The 22,979-nt window shown below is 41.8% G+C and overlaps 1 long non-coding RNA gene across 1 annotated transcript in view; it reads left to right on the top strand.

The window, feature by feature from the left end:
* The first annotated feature begins 226 nt into the window (after window positions 1-226).
* Window positions 227-22,979, top strand: part of LOC109263850 (uncharacterized) — a 29,228-nt gene continuing 6,475 nt past the window's right edge. Inside the window, exon 1 of the long non-coding RNA XR_002078420.2 lies at window positions 227-532. This is a non-coding gene — a long non-coding RNA (uncharacterized LOC109263850). The remainder of the gene's footprint in view (window positions 533-22,979) is intronic.

Below are 22,979 nucleotides of genomic sequence, written 5' to 3'. Positions count from 1 at the left end.
AGCTCAGTTGCCTCAAGGGTTGGAGGATTCTAAGGGAGGAAACAGTAACCCCTGGTTTTAGAAATGGGTGGACACAATCTTCAGCCGCGGGACTAGAAATTATAAATTCCATTTACTTAATCTTTCAAAGCAAGCTCAAGGGCATTAAGAATCACTTTACAATGATCTCTTTGGTATTTACGATATCCCTAAAAGGTAACAAAGCTGCTTTATCTCATAGTTACATCCAAGCAGAGCTAGGGAGCAGGGGACAAGGCCTTCCCACTGTGATTGAGAGAGATGCTGTCCGGGCTCCAAATCCCCGCGCCGGTCTGACACGAGGCTGCGTATAAGGCAGCTTCTCACTGTTCTTCCATTTCTCGTTTTACCTCATTTGGTTAAACCGCATAAGCTCAGTGCTTGGAACTTCCGTTTTCTTATCTTGAACATCATGTGCTGTTCCAGCTCCAGCCAGCCACCCAGGAAGGAAGCATCCTGTTCCTTTTAAACAGAGGGCCCGGCCGGCCACATGGCCACGCTGTTGACAAGCTCTGTAAGTAACATTATCTCCATTGCCTTGAAAAGATCTATCAGAACTGGAAAGCGCACAGAGTTGGAGTTTAATAGTTATTTCTGGTCTGCTTATCTCACAATCAAATATGAAAAAGAAAACCAGAGGCATGAGAGGGAGGGTAAGGACAAAGGGGGCAAAGAGACAGAGAGAGAGAGAGAGAGAAAGAGAGAAAGAGAGAGAGAGAGAAGAAAGAATCAAGCACGGGCCTCTTTTCTTATCCATTTTCAGTTTTCCTAACCCTAGTCCTGACTGAACAAATTAATACATCAGGTCTCTATCTATGGTCACACTTGTTGGGAACCTGAACCGTGTTGATATTTTATTGTGGTCAACTCGTTGTTCAAATTGTTCTTATATGCTGATCATTTTTAGTATTACTTGAAAATATGTTCTTTTTTTTTCTCTTTTCATTTTTAACGTTGCTAACTTGGTTAAGTATTTTGTTAAATGTGGAGATGTTGCAGTACATGCCCTCCTTTGGGCTGGAAAAAAAAAAAGGAAATTTTCATGGCAAGTTTTTAATCCTCTATTTTTATTTTCCTGAGGTTTCTGGTTTCTCAGAATCTATGCTTTAAACAAGCTACTTCCTTTTGATTTACACTGCAGAGAATTTTGAGAAGTTCTAAGTTAAATGGGTAAAAAGCATTTCAAGTGGTGCAAAAATAGTTAAAAATGTGACATGGAAAAATGCCTGAATCTATTTTACTTAAAAAGTTATGTCAGGAATTAAACTGTGAATTGGGTAGAAAAGACTTCACGCCTGTTTCTTTCTACTGGAAGAAATTTTAAAGTATCCATTGAATTCTAGACGATGAGGGTCACGGGAAGTTCACGGGCGATCTAAAACAGCACGCGTGCCTACTCATTTTGGCATCTGAGTTATTTGCACAGGTACAGAGCATGATGTTTCAAATAACAGTTTTACTCAGAAAACTTGATTCTGTGCAACTGGAAAGCTGTCTTGCTTAGTTAGCTCTTCCTCAACCTGTTGGGCTCTATTCCTCTCCCCAACCTAGAGATGGGTTTATTTCTGCTGCTGACATTCAGCACCTGCTTGCTTAGAATTCCTCTCTCTTTCTCTCCCTTGCTCTCCTATCCTGTCTCTTTGGTCTCCCGTGGCCAGTCTCTGAGATGGGGATGAATGTTCCAGGAAGAATAGTAGCTGGTACTTCCTGAGGGTTTTCCCGGAGGTTTTCGATTTACCTTGACCTAAGCTCTTCAGGTATACTATAGCATCGAATCTTCACAAGCATGATCTTGTGAAGTAGTTCGGTGAATACCCCCATTTCAAGGTTGGGAAAACTGAGACACAGAAGATATCAACTGGTGAAAGGTGTGGCAGGATTTCAGCCTGGGTGGTCTCCTTCCGAAGCACGTGCTCATGACCAAATATTACACCCACCCTGGTCCCCTGGCATGAAAAGAGAAGGGAATATAATTGTTGAGGGGGGTGAGTAATGAAGGAGGGCACAATGAAGGCTTGTGGGCTGGAAATGATCTGTTTCTTGATCCAGATGCTGGATTTGTCGAACAGAATATTTATGTACTTTTATGTGTATGCATTACACTTCTCTTGTATAAAATAGAAAAGAGGAAATGGACACGAAGAATTAAGGTATATGTATATCACCAATGGCAAATTGAATGCAGACCTTGCCACTAGGTAACTTTGGAGTAATGACTTGATCTCTGTCTGGGTCTCAGTTTACTCATTTGCAAAACGGGATAGATCATTCCTAATTCACAGGGTAGGATGAAATGGTGTCCTTTCTATACCGATTCAGCAGTGAAGGTAATCATGGTGTCCCAGCTGGTTCAGAAAAGAGAACATTGGGCTTCACAGCTAGTAACTAGGGTCCTTCTTCCCAAATAAATAAAGTATAGGAACTCAAAATCCAGATCAGGCGTGTTTCTTCTCCAGGTGAAGAGCTCTTCTTTTCACAACAAATTGTATGACCAGATCCAAGGTCAGCCAGCCTGACACTAATAAATTCACTGGCTACCCCTGTTCAGGAGGTGCAGACTTTGGAAAGCATACATTTTCCTGTCTATGGTGTAAATCTTGTGTTCCAGAAGTAAACAGCTCAAATGAAAATGAATAGATCTATGTTATTTCCTAGCATTTGCGACAAAGGCCAAATTCCAAGGAGAAGTAAGCGAGGAAAGAAAACAGTTAAATTTCTTGGGCAATATGACTGTTCCTGTATCTGCCCATCGGCTTGATGTGTTTCAAACCTGTGATATCTGAGATCTTTGTTTCCTGCTTTTGTATTCTCCATCACATGGAGCTAGCCTGCAAGCACTTCTGAGATGCCCACTGTGTATACCCTTCACCGTGCCCTTCCACGCCCGACGTCCTGCCCATTCTCATTTCACCAACGGTCAGCACTGCTTGCCACAATCCTGTCAAAGCAGACAAATTAAACATGCCAGGTGACATATGGAAGAAAAGACTTTCTGATTTACTATGGAACTGTTTATGGATAAGAGTTATTTCTCTTGGCCTGGTACCTGTTCTCAAGGCTTGATCACATTTCAAGGCACTGCTGCCATTTACTCGAATTATTCCGGGTCCTCAGATGTTTGCGTGCACATGGCTGTCTGGGTGCGTGCGCATCTGAACATGGTCCAAATCCTGCAGCGAGGTTGTTGATTGCAAAGTGCAAATGAAGGGAAATTTAAGTCTTCCTCCAGTCCTCACTTCCCCCACGTGGTGATTTTAAGCATCGGGAGGGCTGCCTCGGTAGGGAAAAGGACTTAGGGTCACATCTCAATGAAAAAATAAATAAATCTTTAATTTAGCGTGGACAAGTTTGAGAACATTGTATTTGTTTGGAGATGCGTAGAGAAAGCTCTGTTTCCTCCCCCGATTTTTGTTTGCAAATAGGATGCTGTCGTGTCTATTTCTTGTGGTGTCGTTCTTTATAAGAAAGAAAACCCTAGCGGTATGGGAAGGTCAGAGTGGGGGTGATCGTTCTCCCTCTAGCTTTTCAGATGTCACAACCAGATGAAAGATAATTTAAGAAGCCCAGCACTGGGTGATGGGTCTTGCAGAACTGCTTGCCTGTTGGACCTGGAAGAAAGCTTATCCCCAGCAAGGTAATTTACGACAGAAGACAAGCTCAGCTCCCTGCAGGCAGCACCACCAAAGTCCTCTGAAAAACTCCTGCTTTATTGGAGAGAGCTGTAAGGCTGAAGACAGGATGACTTATGGCTTTCCAGTGGCTTTCCCCTTTCTCCTCTTCCTTGTTGTGATTGTTATTTATTATTTGTGGGCAGGGATGAGAGGGTTCACTTTGCCAACTTTTGAACCCTCTCTAAATTCATGGCTTTGAGTTTTGAACCGTCCCTGAACCTTCCTGCATTTGAGTTCCCTGCATTCTGCAGCTTCCTGATGTGGACAGAGAAAGACCCTAGAAGGGTTTATTTTAAAAGGTGGAAACAATTCCTTAAACATCAAATAGCTCTTTTTTTTTTTAAAGCAGCCCATTTTGATGAGTCAAGTGTAAATGAATTGAAAGCATATGCTCCAGATCTTCCCCCACTTTATGCAGCAAGTTCATGGCTGAATTGCTAATAGGGCTTCACTGGATTCAGAGTTGAGATGAAATAACCGGGCAGAGGATGGGCCCAGACACATGAGTTCTCGTGGTTTCTACTGCTTTGTTTCTTATTTAATATAAAGTGGGCTCTAGTTGAGCTCTGAAAGCTGGAGAGAAGGGGAGGAGACATTTATAAGTAGCATTTTGCCAAGTAAGAGATCTGTATTAGGAAATAGTGCATTTTGGCGAAGGATTTAAATTCTTGGTTTAATGACTGTAACGTTAGGAGGCAGAAAGAACTTTGAAACCCGGGCCATCTAACTCTCCACTCGGTTGAAGCCCTTCTCATCACCTTCACGCCTGCAGCTAACTTGGCGCTTCCTTCCCACCCTTCAAGTCCTGTCCTTAAGAACCCTGAGAGGTTATTTGGGTCTAGTGCTTTCTATGGCCAATTGCCTTCAATGTGTCTTTTTGAAAATGTGCCCTGCAAATGCTGACAGCTCTAGCAAGGCAGCCTGGGGTAACGTGGAGGGCAGCCTAAGAAATCCTGCTCCTCCTGTGGTCCCCGTGTTCAGGGGTGCCCAATGCCAGCCTCACACTGGCGTGGCGGCATAGCTTTTGGGAATCAGGGAGTAAGAAATGTGTGCCAAATGCATATCCTGGCACCTGGACAACAAATGCTCATCGGATGCCTACAGGATGACTCCCTATAACGTGTGTTCGGGACAGAGTGGCCCCGAGGCCCCAAACCAGACAGAGCCACACAGGGCATGTTGACTTTTGCCGCTCACATTCTCCATACGTGCTTGGGAAAAACACTTGCCACGTTCTATGTGTCGGCTGCGTTTCCCCACCTGGCAGAGACGGGCTCGCCTTTGGCCACCCACGTTGCAGGGTGGATGTGGAGTGAACGAGAAGTCCCACAGAGAGCTTAGGGATCCCTGGTTTAAAGTCAAGCACCCATACAAAGTACCAGGCACTAGTAAAGCCTACTTTTGGCATCAGAGCCGGATGCTCAGGGGAAAAGTGGGTACGTTTTGCATGCCGTTAGCAAGCAGCTCAAAACATGCTTTCTAACTTCTTTGTGGAGAGGAAAACACAGTTGTTACAAGTTACTCTGTGATGACAGAACACGCTGAAAAGGAACCGCTAAGAAAACCCGTTTGTCCCGCCTGGGCCCTGGGTCCCGTGGCCAGCTGGGATTATCTAAAGTGGGCGTCCTTAGAGAAAGCAGGAATTCTCTTCCACCACAGACTGTTGAAACCTCCCCATTCAACTGTTTTAAAAGCTGCAGAGAATTAAAAATAGAAGCTTTTTGGAAGGAGGAGGGGGTCCTATGGGGGCACTTTGTTTGCTTTGGTTTCTATCTCTCTCCCTGGAATGCACTGGAAACCTGGAGGAGCCAGCACTCCAAGAAGGCTCTGCAGAGAAACGAAACCCCCTCATGCTGGGATGAAGGGTGAGGAGCCCTTTCTGGGTTCTGGTTTTATCATCATTTCTGTTTAGAGTAGGAAAGCAATAGCCCCCTTCTTAAATTCAGCTCATGTCTCTTCTGAACGGTGCTCCTCCTTATTCAAACATTATATGGCCTAGAGCTTCAATAGGTCACTATTAAACAGCTAATGGTAAATACAGACAAACACTGCCAGTTGAATGGATGACTGTCCCCCAGGTGGTAAAAGTGCCATTCACGCATAGGATGTGATGATTACAAATGGCAGCCACCACAGTCAAAATAGTTGATTGGGTGGGTGTGGGGGGTGCACAGAAGGACTTGCGTTTCGAGGAGGGGCATTGTATGAGAGGAGGGGGAGGGGATTGAAAGGCAATCTGTAGGCCACTGGGCACTGATTTTAGTCCCTGGGGTCCTAAGAAAATGGGAAGAAGGTCTTAGGTTTTGGGTTTTAGGGTAGCCTTTGGCTTTTCTCTCTCTCCCTGTTTCTCCCCCTCTCTGTCTCTGTTTCTGCCTCTCTCTCTCTCTCTCTCTTTCTCTTACACACACACACACACACACACACACACACACAGCGCTATGGCTTATTCTCCTGGCTCAAGTTATATAAAACACCAGAACTATACTAGGAAAGGAAGAATTCCAAGTGTTACTCCAGAACAATCTGAAATAAAGTTTTTTTATGAGGGATCCCAGTGGGTTGTCTGACCCCCGGACTTTCATTCTTTTCTCAGAAACCCCTGTGGGGAGAAGTCCCAATAAAAAGCAGTAAATAAATATAGCGATTTGGAACATGTTGGTTTAAAGAGGGAGGTTCCCCACACCAGCCCCGCTGTGGCCCCACAGAGAAGTAGGGGCTCACTTCTATTTCCTTCTTGCTCCCACCCACCTGGCACGGATGCAGTTCTGGGGAGGTGGTGGGCGTGCTGTGGAGATGGGCCTTTCCCCCTTCCAGAGGAAGAACTCTGAATGGGATCTGTTTGTGCCCAGTTAAGTTCTATACAATATACGAGATGCTGAGGTGGATATACCTTAGTGACTCCCTTGCAAAGAAGAAAAATGTCTCCTGTCTTTCTTCAGTGGAAGAGGGATTATGAGAAATGTCCCTCTTCTCTTTGTTTCACAAGGGTGATATGAAAATAAAAAAGTTAATGTTTTTGACGGGCGCTGTCTCACTCAGGTGACAAGCAAAGCAGTATTATGTTTATTATTATGGTTATCGCCGTGTCCCCGAGTACACGTTGCTCTCTCTCTCTCTCTCTCTCTCTCTCTCACATCACAAGGGTGAGTATGGTCTCCCTGGGAAAAGACAACAGTACAGACTGCTAATGAGAAAATTCATGGGGCCACACCAGACAGCTACTTCAAATTACAGTTTCCCTGGGCACTGATCACGCTTCGTTCCAAAACGAGGAAATCTGGGAACCCGGCTACCTTGAAAATAATGATATGGACGCAGAAAGGGCTGAGACAGAGCTAAGTGTTTTAATTACTATTTTGAAAAATGCAAAACCTAGCCAGCTCATGAATGTTTGATTTATACAGACCTGCGCTGTCTGGTCACCACTGGCACATGTAGCTAGTAAAACATTTGAAATGTGGCTAGTTTGAATTAAGATGTGTTAGGGGTGCCTGGGTGGCTCAGTCGGTTAAGCGGCCGACTTCGGCTCAGGTCATGATCTCGCGGTCCGTGAGTTCGAGCACCGCGTAGGGCTCTGTGCTGACAGCTCAGAGCCTGGAGCCTGTTTCAGATTCTGTGTCTCCCTCTCTCTGACCCTCCCCCGTTCAGGCTTTGTCTCTCTCTGTCTCAAAAATAAATAAAACGTTAAAAAAAATTGAATTAAGATGTGTTATAAGGGTAAAATATACACTGGCTTTTGAAGGCTTGTAACCAAAAAAAAAAAAAAAAAAAGAATGTAAATTACCTTATTAATTCTTTTATATGTTATATGTTGAAGTGAAATGATTGCATACATTTATTAATCATTTTACTAAAATTAATTGTAATTATTTCTTTTTCTTTTTCTTCTCTAAATTTAGTGTATGGTGGCCCTCCCCTGTAGTGGCTACCAGGAAATTTAAAATGACATACGTGAGTGAATTTGTGGCTTGCATTATATTTCTGTTGGGAAACCCTAGTATGGACTTTATTCATAGACAGTGGGGGGGGCTGCTATCTGGAATTCGGTATTTCTTCCCCAATTCACAGTATCAGGATATGATTGACCTGAAAGGACTCTGTGGTGATACACAGGGTCAGGAAAAATTGAGAAACACTTCGTGATAGATGGAAGAGAAGTTACTGAGTGTGATGCATTCGTGTAGTTATCTCCACTTTTCATTGTTTATCCAGCTGTTTTATAATTCTGCAAGTTGTAGAAAGCTGATAATAATGAAAATAATTCTTATCTATAGAAATGCAAATTACTTGTGTCTAGTAGAATGTAATTGATCATTGCTCTCTGGATAGACCCTTTTGCCCTTCTATGCAAATTCATCTCAGCATTCCTTAGTGCCCATACATGTGCAATTCCTTGAATTTTGACCCTGTGGCAACATCTTACTTGTTTCCTCACGAATTAATGAGTTAAAAAAAAAAATCTTTGACACAAGTTCATTTTGTATTCGTATGAGAGTCATGATTTTATCTTTTAAAATAATCCTAGAGGATTTAGGAATTCATGGCCATCGAGATTAACACTATGTCTTTCCCTCCTCCCTTAACCCCTAGCCACTCCCGTGGCCCCCATGGTGGGATTACTGAAGCCCCGAGATGGGATAGACAATGAGTTTTCCTATAGAAAGTGTTTTACCTGACGGCTGCATAAACTCTATTCGTACATAAAGCAGGCTAAATTGTGGGTTATTCTGAATTTTGTGAGCCAGACAGGGAATCCTTCCAAATAATGAAAGAGTTCCAAATAATGCTTAGTTCCAAATAATGAAAGAGAAACGTAGCATACAGCATATGGGTAGGGGGTACACTGTCCTTCCTACCTCTTTTTTTTTTTTTACCTTATTGTCATTTTTTCAACAAGAACTGGTTTCCTTCAAAGCAGGGTATGACAAGATGACTCAGGCACATCAGTGTTTATTTCACATGCCCATTTATTTCTGTGAATAGAATTGACTTTAACAAACATGAGCAAACTAAAAATATAAAATAGGTGATTTCTCACACTCCTTTCTACAAAATTTGCAAATACTACACTTAGAATATATATATTTTGTTTCTTTTCCTTATTTTTTTTAAAGAAGTTGGCTTTTATTAGCAGAAAGATCATTAAATGTTGTGGGAATTGGCCTCCAGCATTTTAAGTTTTTACAGAACACGTGAAAGTTTACTGGTCTTTCACCAGTGGAGACGCATGATTTTTATACATCTGTAATTCTGAAAGGGAAACACTCTCCCTACAAATGCAGAGCAGTCCACTTATAAATTTTATGTTTGTGGGCTATTTTCTTATATAAAGCAGCCACCTTGGAGACTCCATTTAAAGTACAATTAAACAATATTCTCACCTATATAATCTGCCCATATGTAATTATTTTCTTTTTTGGTTCTTTGGTAAATAACACAGGAGGCTTTGTGGCATGAGTAAATCCCTTGACCCGGGTATTTTCAATACTATAACTTGGTGAAAATGAAAACCAAAATATGCTTTTTTATAATTTTTGGTTGTTTGAAATTAATTTTTGATGTTTAAATTGGCCGTGTGATGCTTTGATTTTATTATTCTAAGAAATACTTTTAAAAATTATTGACAAAGAAGAGTATGAATTGATGCAACTATTTACTTGAGAAAGACAACATCTTTCAAAACGTTGATGTGTTTAAATGAAAACCTTTGCTAAAATTTAAAAGGTCTTTATGTGCTTTGACATAGGTTATAAAAGTTTTGATATATCTTAACTCTTGGTAAAATGGGTAAGAGATGCTAGCATATTACAGCTCCCATCATTCTTCAAAAATATGAGAACACTATACTTAAAAATAAAACCTAGGTTTCATTTGCATGGAAAATTTGTTTCTTATGGAAGAGATTTAGTCCTAACTCATTTTCTGCAAAGAGGAATTACTATATGCTCTACTTCTTTTCTTTATCTGGGGTTTCTCTCACTGGGATGGTTCTCTAGGTTGGTTTTACTTGTTTCTTCTCTCAGAAAGATCGTTACAGCAGTGACCAACAGTAAAATAAACAGATAGATAGATGCAAAGATATAGGTCCCTTCTGGAAAACAAAGAATTGGAGAATCATTGGGGAATAGCTTTATTTTTTATTAACCTGATTACATTTAAAAAGTTAACAGAAGGGTGATGTCTTTGTCATCTGCTGTGTATTCAGGGCTAAAAAAGCTTTGGAAAAAATAATTACTATTTATCACATATGACTATACTAATGATCAATACTATTGATTACATAAATAATATCAGGAGATACAGAAGTACTTCAGTTATTTGTAATATGAAGTTCAGGCAATCCATGAAGTGCCTTTAGTTGTTGGGCAAAGTTTTGTATTTGCTTTTATCTTAGAAGACAGATCTTTATCAAAATTTCAAAAGTATCCCTGACCATCCCCCTTCCGAAAAACTTTAGAAGGCTTAGCTAGAAGGATTATAACAGCAACTGCTTGTCTCTATAACATCCAGATGAAAATGAAAACTTTTAAGATCATCTCATCACTCTATCCATACGCTTCCCAACTCAATCCAGAGATTGTAATGTGCATACTGATTTTTGGCAGTGTGTAACATTAAAAAGATACAGTCCTTTAAATAACGGGCCATCTCAGGCTCCTTTTCTCCAAACTCAGGGATCCTTTCTGTTGAGCATCATACCTGCTCATCTCCTGTCCCCAGTCTTTCCTACCTTCTCCGTGTGAATTAACCAAAGAAAACCTTGTGGTGCACCTGACCTACAGAGGTGTGGATAATTCTGACATGGGTAAGCAATGCAGTACTGTGATCAGTATGTGTTCATACAATAGGTCCGTGTCAGGAATAAGTTATTAAAGGAACAGTGTGTTGTTGATAAGGGGTTTTATTAATTTAGAAACTCAGGACTCCAGTATTTTTTACAATAACGTGAGCAAGAAAGTGATGAATCATTTACAATCAACCATGACGAAAGTGATATTGTCAAAGCCTATTTTTGCTGGTACTGTTCCAGAAGTTTATCCACAATTGACGCCAATTTCTCCTTCTTCAAAGTTTCCCTGTATCCTGAAATAGAGGCATAGTTTAACCTGAAGGAGAGCAGAAGTTGAAGGAAATTGCAAAGTAACATTTGAATAATGAACATCTTGCCAGGAAAATGTGTCTGATCTCCAAGGAAAGGGCGTTGGAAGAGATGCAAGATGGCGGGGGCGGGGGGTGGATTTTCTCTGACACAATTTTGAGTTCTTTGACAGCAATATCTTTCTGTCTACGAAGCATATAGAAGTACGTTCAAGAAGCGAGGAAGTCCTAGAGACATGATCGGAAAGAAAACTGCAGACAAGGAAGTTGTTCAAACTAGCTCACTTCTCGTCTCGGTGCTTTCAGAGTTTTCCCCTCATCCCACACTAATGACAGGCCCTTAGGAAAGACAAACCTTTTCCAGATGCTTCGGTGAATTTACTGCCTTTTTTTTTCCTCCTACAGACAATAATAAATAACTTTCAATTAGGACTTTACATTTAAAAAGCATTTCATTTTCACAATAATCCTTTAAAGTTGTCGTAATAATTACTATTGTTATTATGCTGATTTTTATAAATAAGAATACACAAGTTCAGACTCTTTTTGAATCATCCAAGTAATAGGTGGAGAGGCAGGAATTTTTAAATACAAACCATCCAACTTCAAATTCCCTGCTTTTCTCCCTCCTTTTGGAATGACGCTGGGGGTAGAATTAGATATTAATCTTTCAATAATTATGTTTGCTTTTTTGAGTAAGAACTTAAAGAAATGTAATATGCCATTTAAAATACTCTTACATTTATAGACTTATACATTATTTACACTGTTTTGAAATATTTAAGAGGGGAGGAAGTATAATTCTTCACGATAAAAATAAACTACCATCATCGGGGTAGGAGTTGGTACCAACCAAAACATTGGAAGCAATGTATGGACTGCTTCCATACATTGCTGGGGGCACTTATGAAACTTTGGCGATTAGAAGTGGAACCAGCATCATGAGGACATCTCTGTGAGTCTCCAGCGTCCCTCCAGGGGGCACTGGGGCCCTCCCCTTTTTTTCTCTCATTTTGTTCCACTCCACCCCCCCCCCCCCCCCCAGCCCATGATTGGCTATTCTATCTACAGCAAATCAAAAGAGAATGTCAGTTATCTCCCCACCATGCTGTACACTTGCTTCAGATGGCCTCACGAGATTAACTTTCAGCTAAATTCAAAGATGAAAATCAGAAAACAAAAACAAAACAAACCTTTGCAACCATCTTTATCTCAAGGACTGGGCTCCCTTTCCAACACAGAATGGCTTCTCACAGATACGGAGTTATTCTTCAACAACAGATGGGTCTGTAAGTGAAAAGAGACCTACTCATTTGTCTGGTGGCATGTGGACTTCTTCAAATGCACATGTGGCTCTGATTGCCATGGAGGGACCACACGACATTAATGCAATTTCCTCTTTAATGTGCTGCCTCTCTATCAGCCCTGATGTTCAGGCATCCACATTTAAGACAGAGGCCTCCATCAGACCAGCAGGAGTGCCGCAGAGCTTTGTGGAGCTTCGCCAAAGCAACAGGCCAGCATTTGGGAGAGGCTAGTGATGATGTGATTTCAATTTCATGCCATCTGTCCCCAGATTTCTTTTACTATGGGGCTGGTCACTGGCTTTGAAGAACAGTCAGAAGGCCAGGGCTCTGGGATGCTCTGTACGGACTTGAAAGGACAGGAGCCCCTGGGAGCCCCATGGCTGGTTGTTGCCGTGGGGAAGTGGGCAGAGACTGTCAGCTCCCATTAAGAGATGTACTTGGACATCCTAACGAAAGCAACGTCAACCTTCAACAGCTGGCTGTGTGAGAGGCTGGGCAGGAGATGTCACATTGCTTCCCTGGTGACAGAGAGAACACAGGCAACCAAGGAAGGAGGGGTAAAAGACTGGCTGGTGTTCTTCTCATCAGGGAATGTTCTTTCTTCTTGGGAGAATAAAGCCTTACCATCTATTGTCCAAATGGAACCCCTCCAAGCTCCTTCTGCAGCAAGATCTCACCATTCCAATAAGAACCTAGACCAGAAACCAAAAACAAGAAAAAAAAATGGCTTTTTTTTGGCCAATGAGTCAGAGTTGTTTTTTTTTTTTTTAATGGTGGATTATTTTGCACAAGCCCTTGAATGATTATTTTCTTTGCTCCCAGGCAATCCGGATTAATCGATACAATAAAGGTCTGGAAGCCCTAAAATGTTGCTTTAATTCCCAACTCTGACACAAAAGAAGCGAAATGACTTGTAGGAGAATATGTTGGAAGATCAACAATTTCCCTATCCGCAAAATAGTGTTGGAGTGCCGCTGGGACGCTGTGCGGCATTCAAAAAAATTGTGTTCCAAATGCTAATTATTCACCAGTTGGCGTTCCAGTTCGCGTCTCTTGACATCAGTAAGTTGATTGCTAACAGGATGATGACACTGGTTTCACTTTTAAATGTGGGTTTCAAAAGTAGACATTTTCAGAGTCGCCAAAGAAACAGAATGGAGACAAAACTGTAGGCAAGAATCTAGATGTCAACTCATTCATTTTGCAATGAGGAAAGCAGGGCCCAGAGAGGTTAGCGCCCTGGTCAAGGCCACAGGGAAGGTCAGTGACACGCCAGGACAAGAATGCTGGGCTTGACTTTGATCAGTACCACATTCTGTAAAGCGTCTGGCTTTCTATAGGCCTGCTTCCTGTGATGGTCCCTGGGAAGGGATTTCTCATGACATGGGTCTTCCCCGGCTCTACATGGGTGACTTGGGGGCAACGCACAAAGGCACGCTTTGCCATAGCGCCTTCCCCATCACGTACACAGCTCATTCGTCGATGACAGAATCGCCCGCGTCTCCTATCAGTCGCTGAAGTCTTGGAGGCATGAAAATAAACACAGCCTGACAACTCTGTTCCCGTGTTATGACCTGTTCACCTCCCTGCCACTTCCAACTTCGCTTCTCCCTGAGTAGCCTCCACGTTATTTAAGTCAGCAGGACTTCCAGACATCAGGCAGCGGGCGCAGAGGCTGCGAGAAGGAGTGGCTGTGAGGCCGCCGTGCGTGGGTCTGAGCTCTTTAAACTCCAGGTTATGACTGCCTCGGGAGGGGCCGAGGCCGCTCTGAAGGTGGCTTTTCGTCTCAAAATTTTCAAATTTCTTTCCTTTTTCTTAACCACATCATGTCCTGGAATTGCTAAGGTTCTCACTCTGGTAGAAAAAATTTTAAAGTATACTCAGGAGCCTCCTTTATTCTGGAATGTGCCAACGGGCAGCTTTAACAAAAGCCTGGATAGCCCCTTAAAAAAATAGAAAATAAATGCAACTTACACTTTACTGTGAATGACACTAACAGTCCTACCTCAGACTCATTGAAAAATGCCCAATTTGTACATGGACATTCATGGCTGCATTTTTTCACAGTGGCCTGAAAAGAGATGTAACCCAAATAAATGTGTCAACTCACGTCTGGGTGAACAAAAATGTGGTATATCTACACAATGGAATACTATTCAGCAGTCAAAGCAAAACACCGACACATTTTCCAATATGGATGACCCTCAAAAAGTTATACCAAGTGAGAGAAGCCAGACCAAACCCCCTCCCCACTCCCATATTATATGATTCCATTTATATGAAGCATCCAGAAAAAGATAAATCTACAGAAACAGAAAGTATTTTAGCGATTGCTAAAGACTGGAAGAGAGAATGAGGAATGACTGCAGTTGGACACAGGTTTCTTCAGGGATGATGGAATTGTTTTAAAACGAGGTGATGGTGATGTTTGCACAGCTCTGAAAATTTACTAATCATTGAATCATCTACTCTGAATGAGTGAGTTCTCTGGTGTGGAAATTATACCTCAATAAAGCCGTTAAAACGAACAACCCCACAACCAACGTCCCGGCTCTTAGTATGAGAGGACGTTTCTGGAGGGGAGTGATGGTTGGTGCAGTTGGGATATGGGACTGATTCAGCATTAGGGTTTCCTAGCCCAAAGTCTCCCTCACGGAGAGCCAGCGACCTTCGAGTCCTTCAGGAGCCCTTGACATGATGCAACAATTTACAAAATCAACTGTCTGCCCTTGTGAAGTGAAGTCTGACAAAAGCCTCGGTTCAGGGACGCGTGCATTCAAAGGAGAAAGCCCATGGCAGCAGCAACAATTTTAGCTCTGCAATTAAGACACTTAAAGTGTTTGGGGCTGACAAGGAATTAAAGTAAATGTTGATTCAGTTGTAAAGTTTTCAAAGATGTAGCCTTGCAAAAGGGTCTTGCACAACTGCTGGGTTTTGTTTATTTGTGCATTGTTATTGTCTTTAAAATATTCTCCACCCCCCCCCCCCCCCAGAAAATTTCTAAGCAGCACTGGGACCCTTAGCAGGGGAGACTGGAAACAGGTCTGAATAATGCATTCAAGATAATTTCTAAAAATCACCCTTTAACGAGTACCATATTCCCTCCAATTTTCCCTTATATATGATTCACCATTTTGCAAATACTGATGTATAAAGAATGCATTGAATGTGGCAAAAGTTGAAGATAGCCCCTGTGGATAAGACCTAATGGACACCATCCTGCAATAATACATACAGCTCAGCCTCCAGACATGTGTCTTCAATTTAAAATAATTCAGCAATCATGTTCAACCAGAACCTGATTACACAAAATGGGACTTTTTAACTCCCAGACTTGGATCAAATTTTGAGGCCACAAAAAAAAAAAAGGTGGGGGGAGATAATATGTGCCATGTTTATATATTCCAGATACTGTGATTAAATGATCCACACTCAGATTTAACTGTTTCTTTGAGCTTATCAAGGTACCTATTTCCATTTCCCACCTATAGATCTTTGCCAAGCCTTTATGAGAACTTATGTGTCAAAGTTCTGGGCCTTGATGCAAAGGGAAGAAAGCTGAAAATCAGTTGGGTTCTTCTGTCTTAATATTATGGTTTCCAAAGCACTGAACTGGGTCATGTTCTCCACTTTCCTGGAGACTCAGGGTGGAGGAGACAAGACTTGGCAGAGTTGGCTCTCCCTGGAGTGACATTAGGTAAGCCTGGCACATCGTGTCTGCTGTGGTCCCCGGAGGATGCTCTGCCCCCCTTGCATCTTTTACATACTTGTCCACTGTCCCCCTTCTCCCTTATCACTATGGCTGGTCTTCCTTCTCGCAGGCAAGTTGGATCTGCCCACACGGGATTTCTAAGATGCTAGGAAGCCCCCACATCCTTCTCCTTTGATAGACTTTCCAGTGTTTAAGCTGCTACCATTATTGGTACTTATCACTTCAAATCCCTTTGGTTAGAAGAAATAGTGGATATAAAGGTGTTTGGTGAATCCCAACCAACCGTCTCTGGTGACAAGATTGCGAGATAAAATACAAATGCTCAGGTCAATTCAAATTTCAGATAAACAACAAACAGTTTTTTGTATGTGTGTGTCCCACATTTGTATAGGACATACACATATTAAAAAATTATTTGTTGTTTAACTGAAATTTGAATTTAGCTGGCCGTTGTGTACTTTCATTTGCTAAATCTGGCCATCCTATCTACTGACCACTACTGTGTGGTACATCGTTAGGGGACTCTGGCTGAGAAGGATGGGAGAATGATACTGTAACATGACCACCTCCACATCACTGATGAAGGGCTATGAGCTGGTTCATTTTACCAAAATTATTAAAGGATTTGATGGTCTAAAAACTAGGTAGTCTAAACCTGAGCATACTAGAAATAAAGGGTTTTGTGTTTTGTTTTTCAGTCAAATTAACATATTTAGAATGTGTGATATTTTTATTTCATTATTATTATTATTATTATTTTAAATTACATCCAAATTAGCATATAGTGCAACAATAATTTCAAGAGTAGATTCCTTAGTGCCCCTTACCCATTTAGCCCATCCCCCCCCCACAACCCCTCCAGCAACCCTCAGTTTGTTCTCCATATTTATGAGTCTCTTATGTTTTGTCTCTCTCCCTGTTTTTATATTATTTTTGTTTCCCTTCCCTTATGTTCATCTGTTTTGTCTCTTAATGTCCTCATATGAGTGAAGTCATATGATTTTTGTCTTTCTCTGACTGACTCATTTCACTTAGCATAATACCGTCCAGTTCTATCCACATTGTTGCAAATGGCAAGATTTCTTTATTTTTGTTTGCCAAGTAATACTCCATCATATATAATTACCACATCTTCTTTATCCATTCATCCATCGATGGACATTTGGGCTCTTTCCATCCTTTGGCTATTGTCAATAGTGCTGCTATAAACATGGGGGTGCATGTGTCTCTTCCAGTAGTGCAATTGCTGGGTCATAGGGTAGTGCTATTTTTAGTTTTTTGAGGAGCCTCCATACTTTTTTCCAGAGTGACTGCACCAGCTTGCGTTCCCACCAACAATGCAAAAGAGATCCTCTTTCTCCACATCCTTGCCAACATCTGTTGTTGCCTGAGTTGTTAATGTTAGCAATTCTGACTGGTGTAAGATGGTATCTCATTGTGATTTTGATTTGTATTTCCCTGATGAGGAGTGTTGTTGAGCATTTTTTCATGTGATGGTTGGCCATCTGGATGTCTTCTTTGGAGAAGTGTCTATTCATGTCTTTTGCCCATTTCTTCATTGGATTTATTTGTTATTTGAGTTTGATAAGTTCTTTATAGATTTTGGACACTAACCCTTTATCTGATATGTCATTTGCAAATATTTTCTCCCATTCTGTCAGTTGCCTTTTAGTTTTGCTGGTTGTTTCCTTTGCTCTGCAGAAGCTTTTTATTTTGATGAGGTTCCAGTAGTTCCTTTTTGCTTTTGTTTCCCTTGCCTTCGGAGACATGTTGAGTAAAAAGTTGCTGCGGCCAAGATCAAAGAGGTTTTTGCCTGCTTTCTCCTCGAGGATTTTGATGGCTTCCCGTCTTATATTTAGGTCTTTCATCCATTTTGAGTTTATTTCTGTACATGGTGTAAGAAAGTGGTCCAGGTTCATTCTTCTGCATGTCGCTGTCCCGTTTTCCCAGCACCACTTGCTGAAGAGACTGTCTTTATTCCATTGGCTATTCTTTCCAGCTTTGTCAAAGATTAGTTGTCCATACATTTGTGGGTCCATTTCTGGGCTCTCTATTCTGTTCCATTGATCTGAGTGTCTGTTCTTGTGCCAGTACCATACTGTTTTGATGGTTACAGCTTTGTAGTATAGCTTGAAGTCTGGGATTGTGATGTCTCCTGATTTGGTTTTCTTTTTCAAGAGCATGGTCTTCTTTTTAAATTGATAATGGGTGATCTTCTTTTTAAACAGATAATACCAATAAACCTGTAAACTTTTGCTGATGGGTTTATCGGTATTTCATGAGTTAAAAGCAGAAAACTGGGTGCCATTTAGGGTACTAGGCAAGGATAGAGTTCCTGCTGCTTTGGGTTCTGACTTCCGGGTCTGACTCTGGGGTGGGGGACGGGGAGTGGCAGGTAAGACCCGGTGGGAAGTGTGTCAGGTAAGAGGCTGCCAGTGGTGCTGGGAAATTCATTACTCTAAAAATAAAATAGCAAAATTTGCAAGTGACTTGCTTCCCCCCACCCCCATAAATGAGAGTGGACTCAATCTTATCTTTTCAATACCTTCTCCTTTCATCACTTGTACACCAGGTGGGAGAGAAAGGTGATGTGTAAGTTGACTCTCTGGGGATTCCATCTAAGTTGACTAGGTCCCCACCGATTTGTCATTCATGTGAAGATCACCTGTCACAGGTGCTGGGGCAAAAGATTAGGTCATGCTTCACTGCCCCCAGTTACTTCCAGGAGGGGAAACCCAGCCTGGCATCCCAAGGTACCATTTCCTGCTTGTGGCGGTTCCCAAATTCCCCTCAGGTTATTCAACTCACATATTCAAGATGAAAGGCTGTCTTCCCTTCTTTTTTCTTTTCTTTCTTCCTTGATACAGCAACATTTATTTTTGGGGTCTACTCGGTGCCACACAGGCTCAGTTCCTGCCTGGAAGAGCTTGCAGTTCAATAAAATGGGAAGAAAGTGTTATATAAGGAGGTTGCAGGTGAAGGATTTTGAAAGCAGGTGAGAGCATGGGGAAGATCAGGGAGAAGCCCAGCAGGGATAAGAAGAGGGGTGCAAATCATTACTGATAAGACCTATCATTGGATAGAAAACAATGACAGCAGTTCTAGGAGGCACAAAAAACTTGGCTGACTGTGAAGTTTCCCAAATAAGTAATCCTTGCGATCCCGCAGTGGATGGAAGCTGTCTCTCTATCAACCATGAAAGGCCTGCTTTGGGATATTGTTCTGAGCGCCCCCTGGGATCTTTTTCTCTGATGCGGCCATGTTTCAGAGGAAATGGAACAGCCTTTGTTTTGTTATATTTAAAAGTGAGGGGCACCAGAGTGGCTCAGTTGGTTGAGCATCAGACTCTTGATTCCAGCTCGGGTCATGAACTCACAGGCAGGAGTTTGAGCCCCACATGGGACTCTGCGCTGATAGTGGGGCCTGCTTGGGATTCTCTCTCTCCTTCCCTCTCTGTACCACCCCCCACTCATTCTCTCTCTCTCTCAATAAATAAATAAATAAATAAATAAATAAATAAATAAATATTACCCCAAAAAAGTCAGTGTAATGCTGTGGAGTGACACAGATCTCATGTAAACATCCTTTGGTCTCATGAGTCATCCTTGACTCATTTTATTCTCCTTTATGTGACCATTTGTGGCTTACAGGTTTTCCTCTTCATTTAGACTGTAAGTCCTGTGAAGGCAAAAATAATTTCCCGTTAGTTTCTGTCCCCTAACAGTGCTCTGTGGCATTGGACCCATCATAGGGACTCGATAAATGTTTGAACAAATAAAGGTAACAAAAACACCTTTCTTTTGCTCTGTTAAAAATAATTCTAACCAGTTTCTACTGACATATTACAGATATATCCTAAGAAACAGTCTCCTCAAATTACAGCTTCAACAATGGATCAAAAATCAATTTCCAAATAAGTTTCTTGGTAGAAAGCATTGCACAGACACAGACATACACACTCACTCTACAGCAATAAAAAAGTCATTTGCGAATTTAAGAACTACAGAATAACAACACATAATCCACATTCAGTTATGATCTGTTTCTAAGGCCAGGGAGAGCGTGAGTAAATGAAACACACAGATCATCTTCAAATCACGCAAGCTCCAAGACTGCTTTATTTTTTTGCTGCAAGAGCTGATGATAAGTGGAAAGTTTTACCTTCCCTTATTTTGCACATTCCTCCTTTGGGTGAAAGCAGAGAAGTCATGGACAATGTAGTAACCCATCAAATCTAAGAGGCCATTGGTGGTAGGACATGGAATTGTTTTGGGTGCCGCTGAGAAAGAAAGAAAAAAAAAGCATTGCCATGGAAACAGCCCAAATTCAGAGACAATAAGATGTTGAAAAATGCATGTCTCAGAATCTGTGAAATATAGATAATTCTGCCTACTGCTTGGCCCAGGGCTTTGCATATTATAGGTGGTCAATAAATTTGTCAAATGAGTGAGCAAATAAAGATGACAAGCAGAAATCCTCAGGTTTTACAATGCCTGGAGTCAGCTTCAGAGAACAGTGGGCCAGATCTCTTTTTGATGCTTTAAGTAATCAATGCAAAGGGGCAGAGGGCTGCTCTCTGATTGCCAACAACAAAACAAAACACAAACAAACAAAAACCTAGATTGCAGACCGCATCTCCCCAACCTACCCCCAGAGGAGTTTGGCCTCATGTGTTGTCAGGAAGGAATGGAGAGTTTTCATCCCCGGTGTCCCTGTCAAACAGGAATTTTTCTTTGAGCAAACAAAGAAGGAATAGTTGCATGCAAGAATCACACTGAAGTGTGCAAGAATGCGTAAATGAGTATTTGCAGATGAAGGAAGGCAGGTGGATATAAATACATAACATAGAGTAAAAAATTTCTTTACCAGAAGCTTGGCGGGCTTAACACGTACATCAGAAAACAGCACACACACGAGTGAACCCACACATCCAAGAACTGCAGCTTGCAACTCTGTGTCTCCTCTCCATGATAGATATGGGCAATATTAATGTCATCTTCTAAGCCCCCAAAAATATAGCTGACTCTGTTCAACAGAGCTGGTCAGACTGCTGCAGGTAAATCATCTGCAGATCAGAACTCCATGTACACATAATCTTTGGAGCATTTGCAAAGTCTGGGGCACAGAGTGACAGGTCTGGAATACTGATATTACTCATAGCCTGTCTTACTTGAGTGTGTGTGTGTGTGTGTGTGTGTGTGTGTGTTTTCCTCACCCGTAATAAGGAAATATTTTCTGACATGGACCTCCTTATGAACTGGCTTTTAATTCACCTTCTCAGAGGTCCTTCAAAAGAATAAAGAAGCCATTTTAATTAAGAGTAAAATTCAATTTTTGGAGCAATGGTCTGCTTTCTGAACGAAATACTCTTTTTGTGTGTGTACATACGATGCTTGTGCTAGACCATCCCATGATCCTTTCAGTTTTCCAGAGGACACTGCATGCACCTATTTTCATCCATCAGAGTCAGGCTGGAGCGGAGTGATTTGGTCAGTGTTAGGCTGGGTAACAAAAGAATTTAAATAAAGAGGTTAACACTGAATGTGATTCCAGGGGTTATGTCCCGAGGGCCTGGCCCAGGGTTTTGAACCGAGTACCTGCTCAGCTAACATTTTTTTAAAAACATTTATTTATGTTTGAGAGAGAGACAGGGAGAGAGAGAGAGAGAGAGAGAGAGAGAGAGAGAGAGAATAGGGAAGAGGCAGAGAGAGGGAGACACGGAATCTGAAGCAGGCTCCAGGTTCTGAGCTGCCAGCACAGAGCCCGACACGGGGCTCGAACTCACAAACTGCAAGATCATGACCTGAGCTGAAGTCAAACGCTTAACCAACTGAGCCACCCAGGAGCCCTTCAGCTAACACTTGTTAAGTGAATGAGGGAATAAATGAGAATGAGAAGCACACCTCTGCTACAGTAGTTGCCTCAGGGAAAGGCCGTTGGAGGATTCCCATAGTGTGGTTTCCTGAAATACATTGTGAACTGTGGATAAGTATTATGCAAGAAAAGGACGTTTGGTTCAAAAAAAAAACAAAAAAAAAACAAAAAAAAAACATTGAGGGGTGGTGGATTTAACAGGGCTTTTCAAACTCTTTTGCTTGTGTCTGCCCTAAAAGAATTTTGAAACATATGTATACTTGTCACTCAGGTTGGCATCTAAATTGTAACAGTTACAAAGGACATAGTTTCTGGCATGTTTTAAATACTGACATTAAAGGGGCGCCTGAGTGGCTCAGTTGGTTGAGTGTCCGAATTTGGCTCAGGTAATGATCTCATGGTTAGTGAGTTCGAGCCTTGCATCGAACTCTGTGCTGACAGCTCAGAGCCTGGAACCTGCTTCAGATTCTGTGTCTCCCTCTCTCTGCCCCTCCCCCACTCGCACTCTGTCTCTCTCTCTCTCTCAAAAATGAATATTAAAAATTTTTTTTAAAATACTGACATTAAAAAATAAAACTGTTATTGTTACATTATCCTTTTATTTTATTTATTTTTGTAATATGAAATTTATTGTCAAATTGCTTTCCATACAACACCCAGTGCTCATCCCAACAGGTGCCCTCCTCAATACCCATCACCCACCCTCCCCTCTCTCCCACCCCCCATCAACCCTCAGTTTGTTCTCAGTTTTTAAGAGTCTCTTATGTTTTGGCTCCCTCCCTCTCTAACCTTTTTTTTTCCTTCCCCTCCCCCATGGTCTTCTGTTAAGTTTCTCAGGATCCACATAGTAGTGAAAACATATGGTATCTGTCTTTCTCTGTATGACTTTTTCACTTAGCATAACACTCTCCAGTTCCATCCACGTTGCTACAAAAGGCCATATTTCATTCTTTCTCATTGCCACATAGTTTTCCATTGTGTATATAAACCACAGTTTCTTTATCCATTCATCAGTTGATGGACATTTAGGCTCTTTCCATAATTTGGCTATTGTTGAAAGTGCTGCTATAAACATTGGGGTACAAGTGGCCCTATGCATCAGCACTCCTGTATCCCTTGGGTAAATTCCTAGTAGTGCTATTGCTGGGTTGTAGGGTAGATCTATTTTTAATTTTCTGAGGAACCTCCACACTGTTTTCCAGAGTGGCTGCACCAGTTTGCATTCCCACCAACAGTGCAAGAGGGTTCCCATTTCTCCACATCCTCGCCAGCATCTATAGTCTCCTGATTTGTTCATTT

This window comes from Panthera pardus, unplaced genomic scaffold (genome assembly GCF_024362965.1).
Source record: "Panthera pardus isolate Hobbes unplaced genomic scaffold, ASM2436296v1 HiC_scaffold_8, whole genome shotgun sequence".
Lineage (NCBI taxonomy): Eukaryota > Metazoa > Chordata > Mammalia > Carnivora > Felidae > Panthera > Panthera pardus.
The sequence above is the reverse complement of the archived record's forward strand: the minus strand, read 5'-3'. Positions and strand labels throughout refer to the sequence as shown.